The sequence below is a fragment of the Haliotis cracherodii genome, unplaced genomic scaffold (assembly GCF_022045235.1).
Source record: "Haliotis cracherodii isolate W230 unplaced genomic scaffold, xgHalCrac1.p SCAF_21, whole genome shotgun sequence".
NCBI lineage: Eukaryota > Metazoa > Mollusca > Gastropoda > Lepetellida > Haliotidae > Haliotis > Haliotis cracherodii.
The window spans coordinates 1,354,650-1,379,052 of NW_027266277.1; the positions used below are offsets into that span (position 1 = coordinate 1,354,650).

A 24,403-nucleotide genomic window follows, 5' to 3' on the forward strand; every position below is an offset into this window, starting at 1 on the left:
TGTCGGGTCAGTTGAAGGGATGGGATGATGGTTGTTGTGGAGGCAGACTATGACAGGGTGAAGTGGGATGGTGGTTGTGGAAGTAGACAATAACGGGTCAGCTGATGGGGTGGTGGTTGTTAAGGGGATGGAGTGCGGTGGTGGTTGGTGTGGAGGTTGAGTATAAACTATTTCAAAATGACACGTATGGTTTCTTCAGTCTGCTGATGATATAACACTTATCAATAATCAGTAATGATGTGCATTTCTTGTTCAAAATCTCATGTATATTGTGTGAAAGTCAAGAACCCGAGGAAATATATTTTGATGACATCAGCAAAAGATATTCGGAATTGATTCACACAATTTAGCCAAGCAGTAACGTAAATGGTGGCAAGGGACTAGTCATTTATGGTCGTTAAAGGGGAGTGGTCATCGACGATAGGGATGAGGGTGTCAGGAAAAAAATGAAACATGTATTTTCCCCTTCATTCCTTGCCATTACAATAAACGACCAGTCCCTCAGTGAATGTACGGAACACGGTGCACGAACTATAAGATTTCCTTACGTCAGTCGTAGATGTAAGATCTGTGGAGGTTGATGTCGTTACTGAAGACGTCTCTGTTGCAGGTTGGTGCACGTCGTGGACTGGCGGCCGACTCTGGTGGCGGCGGCGGTAGTTAGAGGGACACCAGGTGAGGCAGATCGAGTTCTAGAATATGATGTCTTGCACGACTGTAGAATGTTCAATGGTTCTTTGTAAAATAGAGATGTTTGGTAGGGCATGACAGTCTCACACTGTTTGCAAACGGCAGGTGACTTATTGACTTCTGAGGTTCTACTGTATCTCATCTTTGTCCCAAGGAAATGAGTGAGTGTTGTTTTACGGCGCTTTTGACGCATTATTCACGGCGGGGGACACCAGATATGGACTTCACACATTGTACCCATGTCGGGAATCGAACCCGGGTCTTCGGCGTGACGAGCTTAGTCTTTAACCACTATGCTACCCCACCGCCGCTCCAAGGAAATGAGACCCGCACCGCGTGGTTTCGGTGACCTCAATTCTCGTGCCACCAGTGTGACACAAAGTTGTCTCAAGAACACTTTCACAAATCATACCCTGAGTTTGATCATAGTATCTCTACTGTATTGTTCCAAGAATGGGGCGGTCGGGTAGCCTAGTGGTTAAAGCGTTCGCTTGTTACGCCGAAGTCATGGGTACAATGTGTAAAGCTTATTTCTGGTGTCCCCTGTCGTGATATTGCTGGAATATTGCGAAAGCGGCGTAAAATCATTCCAAGAATGGGAAACAACGTTTGTATTTCTGATTGTTTGTTCTATTATGATTGGTCACCATGACAACAATATTGTTGCAGAAGCTGATATCGATGGGATGAACCTCTGGGAAAACATTCGGACTGGATCACTTTCCCCGAGAACATCTCGACGATGTTCAGGACGACTTCTTTAATGTTGGTAACGCGGCGTTAAGGTGAGGGGAGTTTATTTGAGAGTCAGATAATAGCTTGTCAGTAGCATCACATCATCAACATAGTTTGGGGAGAAAATATAAAGTTGTTTTTTGTTTTTTTTAAAAAAAGGATACCTATACAGCAGCCAGCAGATCAGCAAGTTTAAGTTCGCTACAGGTGTCCATCAAAGTTTACACATGGTGAAAACGGGCAAATATTTGCCATATTTATTAACTAAGTGTGAAGCTAAATCCTTACAAATTGGTTGTGTAAAAAAAAAATATATTAAAAAAAAATAAGATAAATAAAATACTAAAATACAAAAATACAAATAAAAGAAAAAAGAAAAAAAAGAAAAGAGAAAAAAAAAAAAAAATATAAAAAAATAAAGAAAAAAAAATAGAGACATATTAACTAGACAGTTCATTTGCCAAATCTTTCCATTTTCTGTCAAACTGTCTTATTGTAATGTTTTTGTGTGCATTTGATTTCTCTATCCGAAATATATCAATAAAAGTCACCAGAAACGTTTCAAGTGACAATTTGTTTTTCGTATATTAATACTTGATACATGTATATATTTTTTGCATGCCAGTATAATGTGATTTAACAGAATGTTAGAGTTGTACCCAAGTAAAACAGAGCATTTTGTAAATGTTTTGAACATTTTGTATTCAGAAAACATTCAACTTTAGCCCAAAACTCTTTAACATGCTTACAATCACAATATACATGAAGTAAGGATTCAGTATCAGTTTCACAAAATGAGCATAGATCATCATCGTGAAATTTTAATTTTTAACAATTCTTTCTTTGTATAGATGGTGCGATAAATAAATTTATATTGAAAATCAAGTAATTTTACATCTTTTGTACATTTTCTATATCTGATAAAAACATCCTTCCATGATATATCTAAGTCGAGAATGGTATCCCATTTTTCAGAGACTGTTGGGAGATTTGCTGTAGTTATAATCTTATCATAAAAATATCTTGAGCCTTTAGGCGCTACAAGTAAGTCCAGCAAAGTTGTATTTAAATGTTGATTATAAAAGAGAATGTGATTATTTCTGATAGTATCTTTCCAGGATTTTGGTATGTTTAATAGAACTTGGTAATAGGTTATACGGGGTCTTATAAGGATTGGTACAGGCCTCAAAATGACACAGAAGACGAACCACTGTGCATGGGGAGTTATATTGCGGGGGCCACCCAGACGAGCTGTATAACCTGAGAGGTAAGAGGGTTCGACACGGAGCAGCTGATTAGCCTGGAAGGTAAGGCGGCTTGACACGTCAGCTGTATGACCTGAGAGGTAAGAAGGCTTGACAAAACAGCTGTATGACCTGACAGGTGAGAACGTCAAGGCTTAAAACAGAGCAGCTGTATGACCTGAGAGGTAAGAAGGCTTGTCACAACTGCTGTATAACCTGAGAGGTAAGAAGGCTTGACACAACAGCTGTATTACCTGACAGGTGAGAACTTCAAGGCTTAAAACAGAGCAGCTGTATGACCTGAGAGGTAAGAAGGCTTGACACAACAGCTGTATTACCTGACAGGCGAGAAGCCTTAAAACAGAGCAGCTGTATGACCTGAGAGGTAAGAAGGCTTGACACAACAGCTGTATAACCTGAGAGGTGAGAAGGCTTAAAACAGAGCAGCTGTATAAACTGACAGGTGAGAAGGCTTGACACAACAGCTGTATGGCCTGACAGGTGAGAAGGCTTAAAACAGAGCAGCTGTATGACCTGAGAGGTAAGAAGGCTTGTCACAACAGCTGTATAACCTAAGAGGTGAGAAGGCTTAAAACAGAGCAGCTGTATAAAGTGACAGGTGAGAAGGCTTAACACAACAGCTGTATAACCTGAGAGGTAAGAAGGCTTGACACAACAGCTGTATGACCTGAGAGGTAAGAAGGCTTGACACAACAGCTGTATGACCTAACAGGTGAGAAGGCTTGACACAGCAGCTATATAACCTGAGAGTTAAGAAGGCTTGACACACAGCAGCTGTATAACCTGAAAGGTAAGAAGGCTTGACACAGCAGCTGTATAACCTGAGAGGTATGAAGACTTGACACAGCAGCTGTATTACCAGAGAGGTAAGAAGGCTTAAAACACAACAGCTGTAGCTATATAACCTAAAGCAAGAAGGCTTAAAACAACAGCTGAATGACCAGGGCCTAGATTTTCGAAACTATCGTAGCCCTAAGATATCTTAAGTTTGTCGTAAATCTAAGATAGCCCTATACCTGTCGTAAGTCTGTTTTATCTTCACCCAAGATGGCGGCATACTTTGCTCTGGACATTTTTCATGATGAAGAGGATGATGATTTGATGACAAGGCCGAGGATATTCCGAGACAGAACTCGTCGCCTCGATACGCTTGACGACTCCGAACTATTCTCCCGCTACAGAATGCATCGCCAGGCGATATTGAACTTAATTCAACTGTGCAATCCTTTTATCCAGCGACACACTGAGCGTTCCCGTCCCCTCACACCCGAGATCCAAGTGCTTGTGACACTAAGATTTTTATGTAAGGGTTGTTTTCAGTCGGCGGACATGCATGGCATCACACATTCAAGCGTGTCAGCGTGCATTCGTGACACAATCGCTGCATTATGCAGCTCTTTGAATTCCAAAAATGTCCCCAATGACGCTACCTCAAAAAGACGCGTGAAAGAAACTTTTTATAAAATAGCCGGCTTTCACAATGTTTTGGGATGTGTGGACGGCACACTCGTCCCCATCAAGCGACCTCCGGCAAATGAGGAAGTGGCATACGTCAGTCGGAAAGGCTACCATGCCATAAATATCCAAGGTATATGTGATGCTGAGCTACGGTGTGAATAAATAGAACAAAAATACATGCACAGTGTCATATACAGTGTCATACATTGAAATTTGATACGAAACATCCAAATTAGCGATGTTAACATAATAGGAAAACAATGCTAAAACACAATTTGTAATTGTGCCGTTCAATATATAAATACAGAGAGCATAGGTTATGAAATTGAAATCAATGAAGCCCCCCCCCCCCCCCCCCCGAAATACAGTGGAAGGAGCTTTTGGCCTCCTGAAATCACGATTTCGGTTAGATGACCTTATAGAAACGTTATAGAAATAATTCAATTAATTCAAATTATAGTTCGAATAAATAAGTTCACAAGCATTTGATGTGATACATTAAGTATCCAGGACATTTTTGGTTTCAGTTCAAATAATATTGCAAAGACATTTATAACTTGTAATTTCTCAAATAATTATGATCATAGGATTAATAAACATTGCTTTATACTATTTGCAGTTATCTCCTCAAATCAACTGGCAGTCTCTGGTGTGGGATAAAACAGTGTTACAGGATTGTGTATGTTGCATCCCAACTGCACAATTACTGTATTGACAAGCATATCCCCCACTCCCAAATGCAGATGATGATGATGATGATGATGATGATGATGATGATGATGATGATGATGACGATGAAGTGTCTCCTGGAACCGTGTGTCAGGATGCAGCTGATGATGGGTTCGCCACCAGGCGAAATATCATCAGTAGATTTTTCAAGTAGATTGAGACTCACTTGAACACAAGTACACAATGCAGTTTGTGAAGTGAGTGCTTCATCAGCACCTATATACGAGTATGTTCCAATCCTCCTGTATACATATGGAAGTCATCAAACCAGTTATTAAAGTTGGTTGTTATGTTTTAAGTTGAGCACCACATATCAATCATTTTGTTAGTTATAGTGCCCCGATACAATCAAAAGTTAAATGTTACAGAAAATGTCAGCTTCTCTTTTTTACATTTATATTATATTAAAATTTTAAACAAAACATCACCCACTTATCTTAATGGCATCATTTATTTTCAAAATAACAACAACTTATGAAACATATGTACATGTGATAGGCTGTACATATTTTACAAGTAATGCTACACACAGTGGAACCTGGACAGTGATCTAATAGAAATTGATAATGGGTGACAAACTTTTGTCGGCATAAATATTTCTCAGAATTGACATTTTTTCTTCTTCTAATTCCAACCTCCTCCCTTCCACATCAACCAATTCATTTTGCGCTCTCAAAATTCCCTCCAATACCTCCAGTTGTTTCTCCTCAATTTGGATGATCTGACCTTTAGGTTTCCCTGGGACAAGAATAATTTGATCAGTTGCAATTGTAATGAAATATTTAAATTAATACTGAAATGTTTATTATATGACACATGAGAAATAGCTTATGTTTACAATTTGTCTTACAAATCTTGAAACATGGCAAGTACAGAAACTTTAACCTCTCAATGTCATATTTCTAATACTACCCACCTGAGGCAACTGATTGTGGCAGACTTTTGGCACTTACTGCTGTTAGTGACACAGAGGAGCAACCACTCACAGGATCTTCAGTAACAAATGACCATCATAATCATGATAATAATCATCATCCACAATTATGGAATAGTATGTTGAAATATCATTGCTCACACCTATTCTCTTCCTTAACAGCATATTTGCATATCTTTCATGCCTTCAGCTATCCTTGACTGATCACGTCAATTGAATGTGTACAATTTACAACAAAATATGACTACTTTTTTCGTCATAAATGCTGCTGCGGTATAAACGTATTGTTCTGTTGTATATACATATCTCCACTGATTGAATATACTTGATTTATGTTTCGCATAACAAACTGTTTGAAATGAAGCAGTCAGACTTCAGAAATTACTGAAAAATACATAAAAAGTAAGAATAGTACAAAGGCACTGGAACAATGAAGTATTGTCAGCAATCTAAATTTTGACTTCTTATATCTATTACATATGTCATCAATCAAATATCCAAAGTTTTAAATATATAAGACTGTACCAAAAACATCAAAATGCTCGGCCATATTCAGCGGTTGGTCACCAGACACGGGAACACCTAAAATGTAGATTACAAAACAGTATAAATATCAATCCAGAGATTAATCAATAATAATAAAAACACCAACTTAAGTATTTACAAGTAGTTTATGCAACATTGTATGTCATAAATAGCAAATGGTTTTACTTTTACATTGTAAAACATAATACATAATGTCCTAAATAACATCTTAATGTACTTACATTCTTCACTTTCGATCCGCCCTCACATCCCTCTATTTGGCATGGTGGTATCAGTGACACAACCTTAAAGCCAAAATACAACATTTATTCTTTTCATGATTGTATTCTTTTTACACACATAACACATTTTGTTTCATACATAACCTTATTTAGGATGTAAATTTGAATGTTGTAAACTGTTTATCCAGTTGTTAATATCATATATAATAACATATACTGTATGCATTACCATAAAACAACTATTACATACCATTTGTTCAACATGGGTAAGTTCTTCCATTGGTGGAGGCCAACCTCCTGTTTTCGTCTTCTTTTTTTTTTGACTCGCTGCTCGTTTCCTTGTTTGACTTCTTGAAAAGTAACAATATGATTAAAATCGTTATACATTAATGTTTCATGTAATGAGTCAATAACAGCTGCAAGATCCAAAAATCATTATCTTAGTAGAAGTTAACATCAAAATCTAACATTGCATTACTTCATGCCTGTCCACTTCTTTTTAACTTCCATCCAATCCCTCTTGGAAGCACTGTTTGAGTTGATCCTGCAAAAAACAACATTTTCATAGGTCACAGTTCTGAGTTTATTTCCAATTACAATATTAATTTCTTAACAGTGTTTTTTGTTATATTTTATATTTATTTTTATTTGGATTTAGATCAACTCTCATTATAAAACACATAATATTTACACCAAAAAGATGTAAATCAAAGGATATAAAATACAATATTACAACCACAAAATACATGCATTTTCGGTGCACTTGCTTTTCTATCTCCAACACAAATTAGTTCTCTGTCAGAGTTACGATAGGTATCGTAGCTCTGAGCGATCTGCGACAGGTTAACGATAGTTTCGAAAATCTATCTTATCTTAACCTTAAGATATCTTATCTTTGAACGTAAGTTATTAAGATTAATCTTAGCTAAGATCATTTAAAAAATCTAGGCCCTGAGAGTGAAGAAGGCTTAACACAACATCTGTGTCATCTGAGGGGTAAGAAGGCTTGACAAAGCAGCTGTATGACCTGAGAGATAAGAAGGCTGAACACAACAGTTGTAGCTGTATAACCTGAGAGGTAAGAAGGCTTGACATAGCAGATGTATAACTTGAGAGGTAAAGAGGGTTATCACTGAACAGCTGTCGAACTTGATGAGTATACAGAGAGAGCTTTTAACCCATGGACAAAGTACTCCACATGAAATTGAGGGTCATTAGGTATACAGCTTTACTTACCCCAGACGCTTTGTCTTGTCTTGGAAACCATTCTAGATAAGCAGTACATTTCTGTGATGAAAAGATTCATTTGTATTGCAAATAACGTCCAGTTATTTACAGCGTTTATGATTGACATGTATCTACTGTGTTTTCAAGTTAACCTGAAACATCAACATCGCAGACACAAAGGGATTATCTCCTAATCCCCTCTCTTGAATCGTGCTGTTGTTTCAGGGGACCCCAAAAAGCGGAGGAACATAGCCCTGCAGGAGCCCGAGGTGGTCGCTAAGCTGAAACTCCAGATGAAAGCTCCAGATGACCTGGTTCCTGATTACGTATGTTCTTGGAGTCATCTGATATCCCCGATGTCTTCTCATGGCCTGCCACCTATAGCCCCAGATGACCTGCTTCCTGATGACGTATATTGTTGGAGCCATCTGATATTCCCGATGTCTTCTCATGGCCAGCCCCTGATGGCCTAACGGCCCTGGAAACCCCTGTTCATTATGCACTGAGACAAGCGTGGGCCTTCTGTTGTGCGAGATGAAGATGTCTATAGAGGTAAAATGGACCTACTGTGTTGTTTATCCCCGAATAAAAGCGATACTGTTTGAACATGAAAGACTTGCACGTTTATATCAAACAGTGGATCAGTCCCACTCAGGCGAGCCCCGTGTTCATCTTCCCCGTTTCTGTGGTCATGCACGCACGCACGCACGCACGCACTCACAGTCACACGCAAACGCACACACAAGCTCTGTCACCGAATGTGGGTCAATGAATGAGTAAATGATCCATCTTGCAAAACTCCAGATTCAAGACACGGAACACGAACGTAATACACACGCTCTAGCCTGACAAAGGTGTAAGGATCTATACAGAAACGACGCATCATTATGGAATAAAGTTGCAATCCCTAAAATATCTTGTCTTTACTGATATTTACAAACTTGCTAAAAATGCCAATCAAACAGTTCAAGAAGAAACACGATAGAGATCGGACTGGACATAGAACACAGCTGTGTATATTAATACATGTTTTGCTTGTTTGTTGTTTAACACAGCACTCAGTACATACACTGTCAGCTCAGAACACAGCTGTATTTAAGAAATAAACGACGAGTGGGGGTTCATCATTCTCCCTGTAGTGTTTTACAACACGAGTCGTTTAATTCTTTATATGAGATATGAAGATTATGTACACTTTCTTCAATGATGATGATAACATGTGCAAGCTTTAAAACTCTTTACCCGTATTTAAAGAATGATGACTCCCTCAGTATATACAGGTGGGTATTTCCGGATATTCTCACAATCCTCTGGTCGATTACCTGTACCTTTTCTCCCATACCGATTGTCATATCTCTCCCGCTAATGGATGCGCTCGGTCGGCCATGGCGTTTACCTGCGTAGCCCAGCTACATCGAAGGGAAACAACTCACTTGACACTCCCCTCTCAAAGGAACGTCCAATATTGACGTCATCAAGTTGCGAGCGCATGTTCGAATCTCAAGAAATGACGTCATGAAAGGACAATGTTTTATCGTTCCTCATTGGCCTTTGATATATATATATATATGTGTGTGTGTGTGTGTGTGTGTGTGTGTGTGTGTGTGTGTGTGTGTGTGTGTGTGAACACACGGTGTCAGTTTAGAACACAGCTGGGTGCGTATGCATCAGGAGAGCAAGTCGCCGAAAAGTCCTCAAATGCTGTGGATTCGTGTAAACATATCATGAAATCACAAAGGTTTTGCTTAAATTCAGACGTCCTAAATGTGTACAAATATTAAAAAGAATTTACAAAAGTATACCATTGCAGATTGCCCGAGTGTCCGGTGATCAACTAACAATGGGTAGCCCAAGCAGAGCCTGTGAAAAGAGGAAGACAACTTTGGATGCGCCACAACACAAAGCGTGGATAATCGAGACCAGAACATTTACAATGAAATACACAAACGGCTTGGACAACGTGATCAAATGTTTGTTTGAAAATGAACTTTTGGAAATATACAATGACGATGAAGATAACTGAACGAAGACGAACACAACCCGCCCAACCAACGTGGAGACAGTTTGTTGGACACCCATCAGGTAATGCTCACTTTACCCCAGTCTATGACACGCCACGTGGTCATTCTAGAAACTCATTTGTCGAGAAACTCTCTCAACTATGGCATATCTCAATTAAGAATTGAACGTCAGTTTCATGGGTTCATTGAAATGCGAACCATTTAAAAGCGCTGGTCGAACTGTGTGAACCTCCGAGCTTTACGAACATGAAAGTTTAACCAGCGCTTTTAAATGGTTCACACTTCAATGAACCCATCGAAACTGACCTTCAAATCTTACAATTTCATACTTTGTAGTTGACTGGTATCGCTGAATAATATCGTAACGTTTGCTTAAGTTTGAAGTCATCAGGTTTCGCTGGAGAACATTGCAACAATATTATTTTGTCACTTGCATTTCCCCATCCATACTCAGTTGCGCAAAGAAAAATAGTTCTTTTTATATATACAACATAATCTGAATATATGTCAACATCAACATAATTTCAAATTGACAAACAATATTTGGGATTAATCAAATCTTAAAAATAGGTGATAGGAAAGTGAACACAAATATAAACATGACCTCTATGCACCGAGGCGAGGTCAACCTTCAAGCGCGGATTTATATATGACGTCACATAAGTTTGTAAAAACATGCATTTCGAGTCGAACTGGAGCATGAGGATGAAATTTATACTTACTGCTGCTGAAAATGAAGTTTATTGAACAGTTACGGGAAACACCCCGACTCGTGAACCCTCCCATGGCACTAGCAAATTGGGAATATCACTGATTTATGAATGTGTTGCTTGTGTTTGGATAATCGGTAACCAATTCGGACGATGTGGAATGGACTGGTGTGGATTGAACGGAGTGCTCTGAAACTTGTGTTTTGTGTTAATTTTCAACGTCAGGGTGCGCTATATTTGGAGTTTGGGATTTGTCGCGCGTGCTGTTATACTTTGCGTAGCTGGTGTTTCTTGTCACCTGAGATGGACCTACTGTATGTCCTGATGCCAGCTTCATTTCTGTGCCCCGTTATTCCTCAATTGCCGCCGCATCTCGGCCAAGAATGCACGGAGAAGGTCGGCCTACTCAGAAACCGGAATAGTAATTCCGTCTACATATATATTCTCGTTTCCAATGACCAGTCGGCAAAACAGGTTGTTGTTTTTTGTTGTTTTTTTGTTCAAGTTTCTTTCCTTACCTTTTTATGTTTTACGGTTTCTCAAAATCTTGGATTTTTTTCCGAATCAATAGTGAACCGGGTCGTATCGGCGGCCACGTCTGACAAGGTACAACACTGTTTTCATTCGCATATTGTCTTGGTGCTCGATTCCTGTCACTTCCGAAAACAACGCATCAAGTCAATATCGCTCAATAAATCAATTTCGTTCACCTCAGTAATTTTACAGAATTCATTTTCTTCACATGCGTTATTTGTATTGATAGATAGCCATTTCATATCCAAATCACCGTAAGGACAATCCATTTTCTTTCATCTAGATGAAATGTTACAAGATCAGGCAAAAATACCAAATCAATCATATTGCTGATAAATGCAGGGATTAAAAAGAAAATAGAAAAACTAGTTGATTGTAAACGCCGATCGATAATTCGGGGAAACTTTTCTTTCCGTTCACAGTTGTGTGAACTCCAAATATCAGATCACGTGACTACCCCTTCAGCCACTCAGCATGAAAGAAACAGTGTAAACTTTAAAATATGAAATTATTCAAAGATATTTACAAAATCCAACACAATGTTTGCATGGGTTCAAAATGAAGAAGGAAACCGATTCAGGATAGCTTGGCGTGTCACTTTACCACTTTGCCGCAACATCGAATGGCCTTGACATGCATTTGCAGCAGTGTAACATGTTTGCGTGTTTTAATATACGGTCTGCCCATAAATATTGTTTGTTGCTTAACGCCGCACTCAGCAATATTCCAGCTACATGACGATAGTCTATATATAATCGAGTGTGGACCCCACGATTCAGAGATTGACCCCATGAAACTATATTTAAGCAATAGGGATAAGACATGCATTAACCAAGTCAGCGAGCCTGACAACCCAATCCCATGAGTCGCCTCTTTCGACAAACATGCGTTGCTGAAGATCAATTGTAACCTGGATCTTCAAGATCATAAATATTGAATGCCAACTGCTTAAAAAAATACGAGAAGACAATGTCTCTACAGGAATCCTGATTGCTTTCTATACATCTGCGGTACAGTAGTTTTTCACCAACCAGTATCTCACAGAGATGTTGATTCGTCGACTTTTGGCGTTTTTTTGTTCTGAAAGTAATTTCACGCACATCCACAACTATACCAAATTGGATGATTTCTAACGTGAACCTGAATCAATTCCATGGAGTATTCTTTTTCAGATGACTTTGTTGTGTATCGTTCAACCGTGACAAATAACATGACTAAGTTATTATCATAATCACATTATTATTTTTTGTTATTGCCACCAACTTGTTTGTGCCTTTGTAACTGTAATGTGTAAGACATAGTGCTCGAGGGAAATGTAATCTCCATGACCTAAACAGGAAGTTAAGATCTATAAAAGGGACGTAACTCTATAGAATTAAGCTTGCGTGTTTACGTGGGTTGAGCTGGCGACGGTCGATCTTGCCCTTTGCTACACGATATTGGATTGAGATGAGTTTCATGTCGCGGAGGTGACCGTCTTTTAAAACACCGCAATGTCAGTGTGTACACGCGTGTCTAATGTTTCTTTATGTAGAAGTATGAAGAACTTGAAAACATGGATAACGATTTCCTTTTGCTTTGTCACGTATATTTATCCACTCCGCTCCACTCCACTCCACTCCACTCCACTCCACTCCACTCCAGGGATGATGGGGGTAGCCTACTGGTTAAGGCGTTCTCTCGTCACACTGAAATCCCAGGTTCGATTCCTGACATGGGCTCAATTTGTGAGGCCAATTTCAGGTGTCCCCAGCAATGATATTTCTGGAATATTCCTAAAAGCGACGTAAAACTCCACTCCACTACATTCCACATTTTACACCCGGTATCAATCAATCAATCAATCAATCAATCAATCAATCAATCAATCAATTTATTCGGTAATAAGGCCTCAGGCCCACGTACAGATATATACAATTTAGTTTCACATCAAATGCTGCATGAAATAATATTTACAGGTAAGAAGACCGAAGACAGATAGCATCTTTAACATAATTGGCTAAGTTCTCAAGACAGTTTAGATCAGAAGAGTTCAACATTCTAACTAGTATGTCTTTACGATTATTACCAGTAATGAAGTCTAAATATAGTCCATATTTTGAGCGATTATCTTCATAAATAGGTCAAACAAGAAAGAAATGAATTTCATTTCCAAGTGCCCTCAAATTACACAATGGACTAAACCGGAGTGTCTTATCGATGGTATCCCCCCTGCCTATAATATGCATAATTCCCAGTTCTCCAATACGTAAAAGGGTAAGCATACGCCGCTTTTCTTTTAATAATACATTGGATAGAGACGGTTCAAGTGATAATGATGTCTTAAATGATGAATACAGTTCTAATTTCGAGCATCCAGACACTTCAGAATACCATGTTTGTGCATGACAGTCCTTAACCCTCAGTATAAACTCACTTATAAAATATTCAGGATTATCAGCACCATGAAATACCTACACATGTCAGAAGCCATGAGAATATAACATATTCTTAATAGCAGAAACCCATGTATTCCTACCAACAGCATCATACATATCTAACATATCGTAACACCGTTTTAGAAAAACTATCTTGAGACATATTAAGAAGCTTAAACCAGTATCTTAATAATCTTGTGTAAGAATCAACATAAATACCATATCGACCACATTCTCCGATCACTGCAACATTTGTAGAATTGGAACTAATACCCAAAACAGATTTACAAAACTTGGCTTGGAAATGTTCGAGAAACAACTATTTATGAACACCCCATATCTCTGAGCTATATAAAATAATAGGTTTAATCAGAGAGTCGAACATTTTAAACAACACTTTAGGAGCGATATTTCGAAGTATATAAGTGAGCTGTTCGACCAACACAGCCTGTTTGAAAATGTAATACCCAAATCACTGTAATATGTAGAAACCTTGACAGGTATATGCCCGAGTTTCCATGTCTCGAAGTTCCTGAACTTACCACCATTACCAAGAACTAAGAAATCAGTTTCATCCATGTTAACTTTAAACCCCATTTGTGTAATACATCAATCTTTTTCTGCAGTTCAAGAACTGAAACTTCAAAAATACACAGGTCTTCCGGTATCATTACTACTATCATAAACTACGTTTATAACGAACACGCTTATAACGGACTTCTGAATATAACGAACTGTTTCTTGGTCCCGTCCATTTTGTGTGTATATGTTGTACATATGCTTATAACGAACTACGGTTATAACGAATTAAAATTAGTGGTCCCTTTGAGTTCGTTATAAACCATAGATTCATAAACACGTGCTTATTATTGTCGAGCCGTACAATGGATTTTTAGCAGATATTTTTTTTATGATAACGGAGGGGTTATAACCGCTTTTACTTACAATACTATATACTGCTTTAACCCTCTCATTAGAATCAGCCAATTTGTCTTTTAACTATTTTCTTTTCATGACTTTGATGAAGCCTAGAAGTCTTTGTGTTCTAAAATTTATTGACTTGCCGCACCCATACACACTCGCATTGGGAATATATCAATTTGAATTAATGGATACCTTATCTGTTCAAATCTATCCACTAATCGTAAGATCTGCCGGATCAGTAAGTGTCTTTGTACTGGATCAAGTCTTCATATATAATTAACTGCGTGGCAAGTCAACCCGTAGTGAAACAAATTTTCGTTTTTAAAAAAAAGAAAACAACCATGAAGCATTTTTCCATCTTGTGACTTCATCTTTGATGATTTCAAACACTATTTTCGCTAACTTGCGCACATATAAACGTAACAGTAATTGAGCCAATCAGGCTTTAGGTATAAATGTACGATGACATGCTCATCGTACAATAACAAGCTCATCGTATATTTTGTGGATCCTGAAAATTATTAGATCAAATATACGAGTTTTCGTATAATTTGTCGTTGTAGTATATGACAGAGACACAAAGAAGACGTTCATTACCCAGTATATTGTGGGGGCGGTCGGGTAGCCTAGTGGTTAAAGCGTTCGCTCGTCACGCCGATGACCCGGGTTCGATTCCCCACATGGGTGATATTGCTTGAATATTACTAAAAACGGCGTAAAACCATACTCACTCACTGTATATTGTGCAGAGACGTCATACGTTAAATACGTGCATCCCCAACACGTTTACCGGCTATTAATAGACTGATCCGAATACAATCAACAAAGGGAGGCAAACCACAGCAGGTGATATTCACACTCCCCCAAAGTCCGGCCTACCAAACATGTGTACATGCAATTTATACACCAAAAGACCAATTAAAAGAAATATAATACATTATATTATAACACATCTTATAGATTTCCATTGGTGGTATTCTATGCAGGAGGGGCGTAGGGGAAGACGAGTGGTTAAAGCGTTCGCTCGTCACGCAGAAGGCCCGGGTTCGATTCCCCACAGGTGTACAATGTGTAAAGCCCATTGGTGTCCCCCGCCGTGGTATTGCTGGAATAGTGCTAAAAGCGGCGTAAAACCACACTCACTCACTCACTCACTCACTCACTCACTCACTTATTGTATGCAGGAAATGGAGCCAAGGTGTTCGGAGTGCCAAGCCTTTAAACACAAGGCTACCTCCCAACCAAAGGAGAAGCTACTGTTACTCTTCAGCTCGTCATGCCGAAGACCCGGGTACAATCTCAACATGGGTACAATCGCGACAGCGTAATGTTGGATTAATGCTATTCCGAGAGCTTTGACAGGGTTCTGTTGTTCAAATCGCCAAGTGTTCCGATGGTCATGTCTTGACATAGACAGCATTGGGTTCCCACGGTTAGATATCGCAGATGTAATCGTAAACGAGACACGACACGAGACATAACAATTCAGTTGGAACGAGGACAAAACCACGATACATCACCTGCTCATATGACCTTAGTGATCGCGTCGTTTGATTTAAATAATCAATGAACCTACAAGTATCTGTCTATTGTGTGTTTGCTGTTAAGTGTGTGTACTGTACCGTTTCCGATGCATGATTCTTACCTACAGTGACGACGTTTAGATGAACATATGTTGCAAAGCTCTCCTGCGGTTAATGGGGATGGATCTCCGAAGACGCCTTCACATGTATTTCAAGACGGCGCTGAAGGATTTGGTAATCTTGCTGTTCCAGGTACTACCTCTGTGTGGTGGACATACTTGCACAGACATTAACAATATCAGTACTGTTCAGACAGACACTGCTCTCCTGGGCTCAACGTTTCTTACTATACCGAACATTGGTGTCATCGGCTGTGCAAGGCAGTGTCTGCTGAGAAGACGGTGTAAGTCCTTCAACGTCGCCCTAAGCAGTTCAGAATGTCAGCTGAATGAGTTGTCTACTTCCGGCAGTGTGGCCAGCAACATTGTCGGTGTTCAGAACAGCGTGGTCAGTGACATTGACCAATGGTCAAGAAGAATCGCCGGAGCCTGTCAGAACCACGCATGTCCAAACAACTCTGTGTGTAAGGTTTACGACAACGGAACTTTGTTTTGTCAATTTGAGTGTAGTGATCCGCCAAGATTAACTAATGGTGTCATCTCACCCAACACAACCCAATATGACATTGGGACAACTCTGAGCTACAGCTGCGCGGGTGGGTATCTAAGGAGCGGTGAAGCGGTCTGCCAGTCTGCAGGAACATGGTCCAACTTCAGCTGTCAGATCGGATGCCAGGGTCTCCCAAGAATCCTCAACTCCGTCACTGGATCAATCGGTAACCTTGACCTATGGCAAGTCGGCTCCAGTCCCGACATCACATGTTCACCTACTGAAGGACAGATCGGGAAGGTCAGGTGTCAAGCAGATGGGACATGGTCGACAATGAAATGTGTTCGGGTGCTGCGGTCTTGCTCCGAGGTCAGAAATTGCAGTTTGTTTTATGGTGACGGCGAGTACTGGCTATTTCCGGAGATATTCAACAACACGGCCGTCAAGATGTTTTGCAGCGGAATGAACTCTACGACTCCAAAACACTATGTTACATTACCTCGTGAAACGTTCTCCAATTATTCAGACACCAGCTGCCGAAGTGACCAGTTCGCATCATGTGTTTCTCTCCGTTACAACAAGATCCGAATTGACAATATTGACACAATGACAACTGGATACGAAGGACTCACGGACCATACGTTTGCTAACAGCAGTGACTGCGAAGTAGCCGAATACGCTGGGGCATTTGACTGTAGCTTAGACCCTTCCTGTACCGGAAACGAGGGGAGACAATTCAAAATAGACATTGGTCAAACCGGCCTAGTTATCTCCCCTGAAACACAATGGCTTGTGAAAAGTGGCTACGGTAATGTGACGATACAACGATCCGACAATAACCGAATCATCAACGGAAACTGCGTCACCAACTGCAGCTTCTGTTACGTGAAGGACGACAATTTATCCTACATCCTGGATGAATCCTTCACCCCGAGTCCGAGCAGCGCTCGTGTACCGGTCTGTCTGGCTTCCTCATTTTTGTAGATTTAAAATGGTGTGCCTACTTTCAGATAAGTGCCTAAATTCAAGGAGCTACTTCAGAAACGCCAGTCGTTCAAACTATCGTCAGAAGAAACGACACTGTAAAACTTAAAATAAATATCAAAAGATATTTTTGAAACAAAGAAATGAAGACTTTGAAAGTGCAGATGGACATCCCGCAGACATCGTCTAACTTAAGGAAATATCAAAGACTATTTAAAAGTAGGTCCTTTCTTGACCTCTGACTATTCGTTTACCTAAACTGTGTTTAAACCTATATCCGCTTGTTAGTATTGATCTCTGTCTCCTGAAACCAGGTTCAGTTTTGGCCTATATTTCGGAATAAGAAGAATTCACACACAGATATGAAAAGGGATTTAACTTTTCATGATGTGGAACTTCGATATTCGATATCCGATATTCGAAAAGGGCACGGTGGCCCAGTCGTCGAAGGCGCCGCAATTCTCTGCGCAGAGTTGCGTCCCTTGGGCACGCCAAAAGCCTGTGGTTGTGAGTTCGAATCCCGGTTCGCCCCGATTATGATCTAGGTTTGGCAGCAACGTACCCGTGCTCTTGGGTTACAATGACACAGTGGCTATGGCACCTGTGTACCCCTGGACTGTTCTCTTCATATTCAAGAGCATTAACATATAAATGGAATGCCTGCTATTAGCCAAGCAGCATGATCGACATTCGTTGGTCAAAGATGTGATGAATTGACGCTTATCAAATCTAGTCCCTCACACACTGGATACCTGTACATGTATGTATATATAACTCCAAGGTTTTCAAAATGTTACTTCTTGCATAAGTGTTATCTTTTATCTCAACTTTTGACTTTTACCTAACCACGTTAGGGATTCGCTTTCCTTTGTAAGAATTAAGACAATGGCGTAATTCTGCATAGCGAAATCCGACTCTTCAGACAACGTTGCTATGTTGTGTTGCCTCGAATCGTGTAAAGCCTCGCGGAATAAGAAACACATTATTCAAACTTTCATTGATAGTGTAGGTCACTGTAAATTGCGTGTAGGGGCAGAGTTACGCCAGTAAGGCGTGTCAGAAACCTGTGGGCGAAGGTCCTATTGACTTGGTTTGTCCGACAACAGTCGCATGTGGTCTCTACGACCTTCCAAAGAGGCTTTCTTCCTACGTCAAGCTGACACGCCGTGATATAACTGAAATTATGTTCAAGAAGCATTAATACAAAGTCATTCGCTCACTCACCCACTGAGCTAAGTGTGTTTCTCTTGTCTTGTTGGCTATGCAATACAATTTTATTAAATGTGTACACCTGTGTATATTATATTCTAATATTGCATCTTTAGGATCGTGGAGCCTAAAATACTTTGTTGAGGATATGTAGATAATTTGAATTGTAGGAGAAATACAGCCTTCGAGGGTTGCCACGTCTGTCAACTCTGGATGTAACGAAATCGGCTATGTAGCTAATAGTCTTTAATAACTGCACAATAATATCCCAAAAGCAGACAGTTCCCTCGCTGAATATCGGATCAAAAATCTTAAAATGTGGGCTGGTAGGTTAGGAGGTTTGTAAACTTTTGTAACAGCATAGTCAATATTCACTCCCTAAAATACAGTAAGTGACTGTGGTTTACGCCGCTTTAGCAATATCCCAGCAATATCACGGCGGGGGACATCAGAAATGGGCTTAACACAATGAACCCATGTGGGGGAATCGGCGTGGCGTGACGAACGAACGCTGTAACCACAAGGCGACCCCGGCGGACACCCCCCCCCCCCCCCCCCCCCTCCCCCTCCCCCCCCCTCCCCCCCCCCCTCCCCTCCCCCTCCCCTCCCCTCTGAAAATGAACAACATTCCTGTTGTAAATATAGCGCAAGGACAGCTCGTGCCAATTCGACAACAATTCATGCGTGGTGTTCGTTTAACGTGTTGCGCTGTGTATGCACTGGTAATATTACTTGTGCGATTTTCTTACCGAAATATCTTATCTCCGCACATGCTTGTTGTTCTTCGTCCATCAATCACCGTTAGCAGCATAGAGTTTAAGGAATACAATTTTCTTTTGTAATTTTGCGGGAGGGGTTAAGTGTAAGTGATACGTGTATATAGTAAATCAAACAGAATTATCGGAGTGTTAGTGTTGTGGTGGGAGGATCACGAAAAGGTCTGACACAGACACAGGAACAAGTGTTTGATATAGGGAGCAACATCCCTCAAGCCACCGACCGTTACAGTTTATCTCTATATATACTACTGATACAAATTAAGGGAAATAAAAATGTCCAATACCGTGGCGTTGCATCTGAAAACATCTGATCACAATAAAATTTCATTTCATGCATGAACAGCACGTGATACACGTGCACGGAAGCCAAAGTATGTGAGCCTTCAGGGGAACTTACAATCACTAATGTAATTGATTTTTTTTTTTTTGATTTAAACATATTTATTCACAAGGAGTGAGCGGGATTGGGGGACAAGTTCTTCCAACTTAGAATGCCCTCTCCCTGGTATTTACAAAATATTCACAATTTCAAATTCAATATATATGCATAAAACATAAAACACTATAGATGAGAGAGAGAGAGAGAGACAGACAGACAGACAGACAGACAGACAGACAGACATTGTTGAATGAACAGTTCTTTACACAAATCTTTTAGTTGTACATATATAATGTTGTACTGCCTTAAATATAGCTTCATTTTCTGTAACAACGTGATCTGCATTGCCGTGTAACAGTAAGTGTACATCAATAGGTATGTTATGAACAATATGTTTAAGGCTGTTTAACATAATTTCACGCTGATGACTAAAGAATGGACATTCCATGAGATAATGATATGCATTTTCACATGTATTCGAACATGTACAGTTCGGGTGATCTTTTATACCAATTCTATATAAATCATAATTCAATTGACTGCACATGTATCTCAGTTTTGTGTGTAAGATATTATATTTTCTTTTTCCATAAGCGAAGTACGCAGGTGACGTGGGGTGGTGCTTTTGTAGCGAATTTTTAAAACAAGAAATCGTAGAATTTCGATCTGATAACGGAATAGAGTTCCACAATCGGATAGACGATGGGTAAAAGGATTCACACGAATGTCTTAGTCTTGTGACAGGAACACTGATGTTTTCAGAGTTTCTGAGACTGTATGAGTTTTTTGCTGCAACCGTTTTGGGTAGAATATCTGTTAGATAGGAAGGGGCCATGTTATGATTAATTTTGAAGAAAAGACAAAGTTTACGTTTCTTTCTACGCTCAACTAAGGGTTCCCAACCGGTTTCGTAATATAATGAATGCCGGGGGGCATATTTAGGTAGACCAGTTACAATGCGTGCAGCTTCTAATTGTAATTGTTCTAATTTCTCACTTTGTCCTTCGGTGCAACCATCCCAAACCTCACATGCATATTCAAAGTGTGGTCTTATGAACATTTTATATATATTGTTAATAGTATTTCTGTGAAGTAGATGTTTGAGTTTTCTCATTGAGTAAATCATCTTGGAAGTTGTTTTAATTATGGTATCTATATGACAAGACCATTTGCCACTGGCTTCAAGTATAACACCCAAGTGCTTATGACTGTTTGCAGAGCTGATTTCTTTTCCGTTGAAATATAGTTTTAGACCTCCGTTGTTGTCTTTGCGAGAGAATAGAACCGATTTGGTCTTATCGGGATTGTAAGTTATGAGCCAAAGTTTCGCCCATTCACTTAAGATTGCTAAATTTGTGCTTAAGGAACGTTCCAGTACACTGTTATCATTGGATGACATGCCAATCGATGTATCGTCGGCAAACAGTCTTGTCATACAGTCTAATTTATCAGCAATGTCATTAACATAAACAATAAAGAGTAAAGGACCAAGCACGGACCCCTGTGGCACACCAGCCTTCATGTATCTTGGTTTGGATATTTCCCCATTCACAAATACGCTTTGGCTACGATTACTTATGTAACTGGTGATCCATTTTAACAATTGGCCTTTTATACCATACCTCTCTAATTTATACACAAGCCCACTGTGCCATACACGATCAAAGGCTTTTGATACATCACAGAATACAATACAATAGTTTTCTTTGTTATCTAACGCTGTACAAATTTGGTGGTAAAGTTCTATTAGTTGATGGACAGTTGAGTGACCAGCCTGAAACCCAGATTGGTACTTATACAACAATTTGTTCTCATGAAAATAATTATATAAATGTTTGAACACTACTCTCTCAAACAATTTTCCTAAACAACTAATGAGTGATATCGGTCTATAATTAGAAACGATAGTGTGATCACCTTTCTTAAATAATGGTATAACGTTTGCTTTTTTCCACACTGATGGAAATATACTTGATTGTAGTGACATATTGAACAGTAAACACAATGCTTCGCTTATAGAATATACAGTTTTCTTTAATAATTTATGACAAATTTTATCCGGTCCGGAGGCTTTATTAAGAGGCAAACATTGTATTATGTCTTCAATTTCCTTTTTAGATATGATTATGTTGTTTATCTCTGTCTCTGTACGAAATGTGAAGTCGGGCATAGTTGTTCTTGTATCGTGGACATCAGATATAGATTGAAAATATTTATTCAGTTTCTCTGCCTTTTCAATATCAGTAAAAATTGTCGGGTGTTCGTCCGTATCATACATTTTAAGAGCGGCTATGTTGTTAGCTGAGCCAGAGTTCTTCACAACATAACGTAAAACTTTCCAGTAAGAGGGTTTGTTTTCTGCATGCAATTCTGATAGCAATTCATCGAGGTTTGAGTAAAAATGTTCTTTAGCGTGACATTTCATGTTATTTACTTTGTTCCTCTGATTTTTATAGGCCCGAATGTCTTTTTCCTTTTTACTTTTTCTAGCCTTCTTTTTTAATCTATCTCTTTTCCTGGATTCTCGTCTTAAACTGAAGTCATACCAAGGTTTGTCATTTGGACGAATGGTTACTACTTTGGTTGGAATGCATATTTTAACATATTTATTCAAGTATTTATAGAACAGATTACATGCTTCATCAACATTTGAATTTTGACTAAATAATTCATTCCAGCAAGTATTTTCAATGAGCGAATTGAGCTTATCATAGTCACCGTTTTTGAAACATGAAATTTCTCTTTTATATGCTAATTTTGTTCGCAAACCAGTGTCTATTTCAATGTAAGTTCCCCTATGGTCGCTAATTTTACTATCAAAATCAATTACACCACTGTCGATGACTTTTATATCTTCACTGATAATAATAGGATCCAATAAACTACTGGTATGGTTCGTAATTCTGGTAGGCTCGGTTATGATATTTTGTAGATTTTTCCTATTTATTAATTCATTTACGTTTAAGCTCCTAGACAATAACATGTTTTCATTTATGTCACCAACAATAGTAATCTTGCACGAAATATCCAGGGCATTTTCAATGCTATCATCTAAGCGAGTCCAAAAGTTCACTGAATTATGTTCAGGTCTGTAGACAGAGCACAATAAAATTGAGCTTTGAGGTAAGCATATTTGAATCCATATCGATTCGTCTTGCATGTTTTCTAATTCGTGTCTTCTTTTAAAAGATAACAGCTTATTTACATATATCATAACACCACCACCGAACATATTTCTGTCTTTTCGTACCGGTTCGTAATGTAATTGAGCTCAGCACACGCTTAATATACCACCGAGATGGTATAAGATGTTTGTCGAGTCTTTCCACATTTATAAGTTGCAACCTGGAACCCCAAAAGAGGAAAGTAAAGAGTCAGATTCTAGTGTCCGTTTCTGTGAGAACACGCTTAGGATTGTATCAACTGCAATATCACGGCGGGGGACACCAGAAACGGGCTTCACACGAGTAAACGGTTTAACCACTAGGCTACCCTACCGCCCCTCAACTGCATCGAATGCAAAGCGCAAGAATAAAAATAATTTTGCCCAAGCTTGTCTAATGATTTTGGCTATTATTTGTGATGATTACGAATTCACATAACCCATACTTGTACAAGAGCACGTACAGAATTGAATGGAACTTGGTCAGATTTACCTAATTTTGTAATCATATAGAAAAGAAACTGTGGGGTTAGGGTATAGATAGACATTTTGTTCATATATGTAGATACTTTCTAACGGTAAATAAACTGACCGACTCAGTTTGGGATAAATCTTTCCATGAGAATTAATTTTATAACTCCCGATCCTTGGCGAGAGGCTTTCAATAGAAGTTGACAAGGCACAAGTTGCGAGTCGGTGAATTAGAGTTTCCCACTGTCTTTATTTTTAAAAAATGTAAAAGTTGATGATTTCAGGTGGAGATGTCTGCACAGTCAGTCATTTGTTGACGTCACATAAAAACTAATGTATGACGTCAAGTTCAATTATTTTCCAAATTGCGCTGATACGAAGCAATCAATGAAACAAGTCAATCAGTATACTCAGTAAAAATCTCTGAAACTACTTTCTCATATATCCATGCCTCTAACGGCAATATCACAATATCGTAATATCAGGTCTTCAGGAACCCATGATTGCCGTAAAAGGCGACTATGCTTGTAAGAGGCGACTAACGGGATCGGGTGGTCACGCTCGCTGACTTGGTTGATGCATGTCATCGACCCCAATTGCGTGGATCGATGCTCATGATATCAATCACTGGATTGTCTGGTCCAGACTCGATTATTTACAGACCGCCGTCATATAGCTGGTATATTGCTGAGTGCAGCATTAAACAACAAACAAACAAACAAAAATCATTCATACATTGTTTCACACTAAAACAACCTTTTTTTTGTACCGTTACCTTCTTGGTGTCTTCAAAGTGCTGATTGCCATATGTGATGTCATGTATCTCTGTAATAAATATGAATTGAAGCTTCTGAATTGTATTTGCGGAATTAAAT

The 24,403-nt window shown here is 39.2% G+C and overlaps 1 pseudogene; it reads left to right on the forward strand.

The window, feature by feature from the left end:
- Positions 1 to 16,045: 16,045 nt before the first annotated feature.
- LOC139470991 (uncharacterized) lies at positions 16,046 to 17,527 on the forward strand (annotated as a pseudogene).
- The last annotated feature ends 6,876 nt before the right edge of the window (positions 17,528 to 24,403 follow it).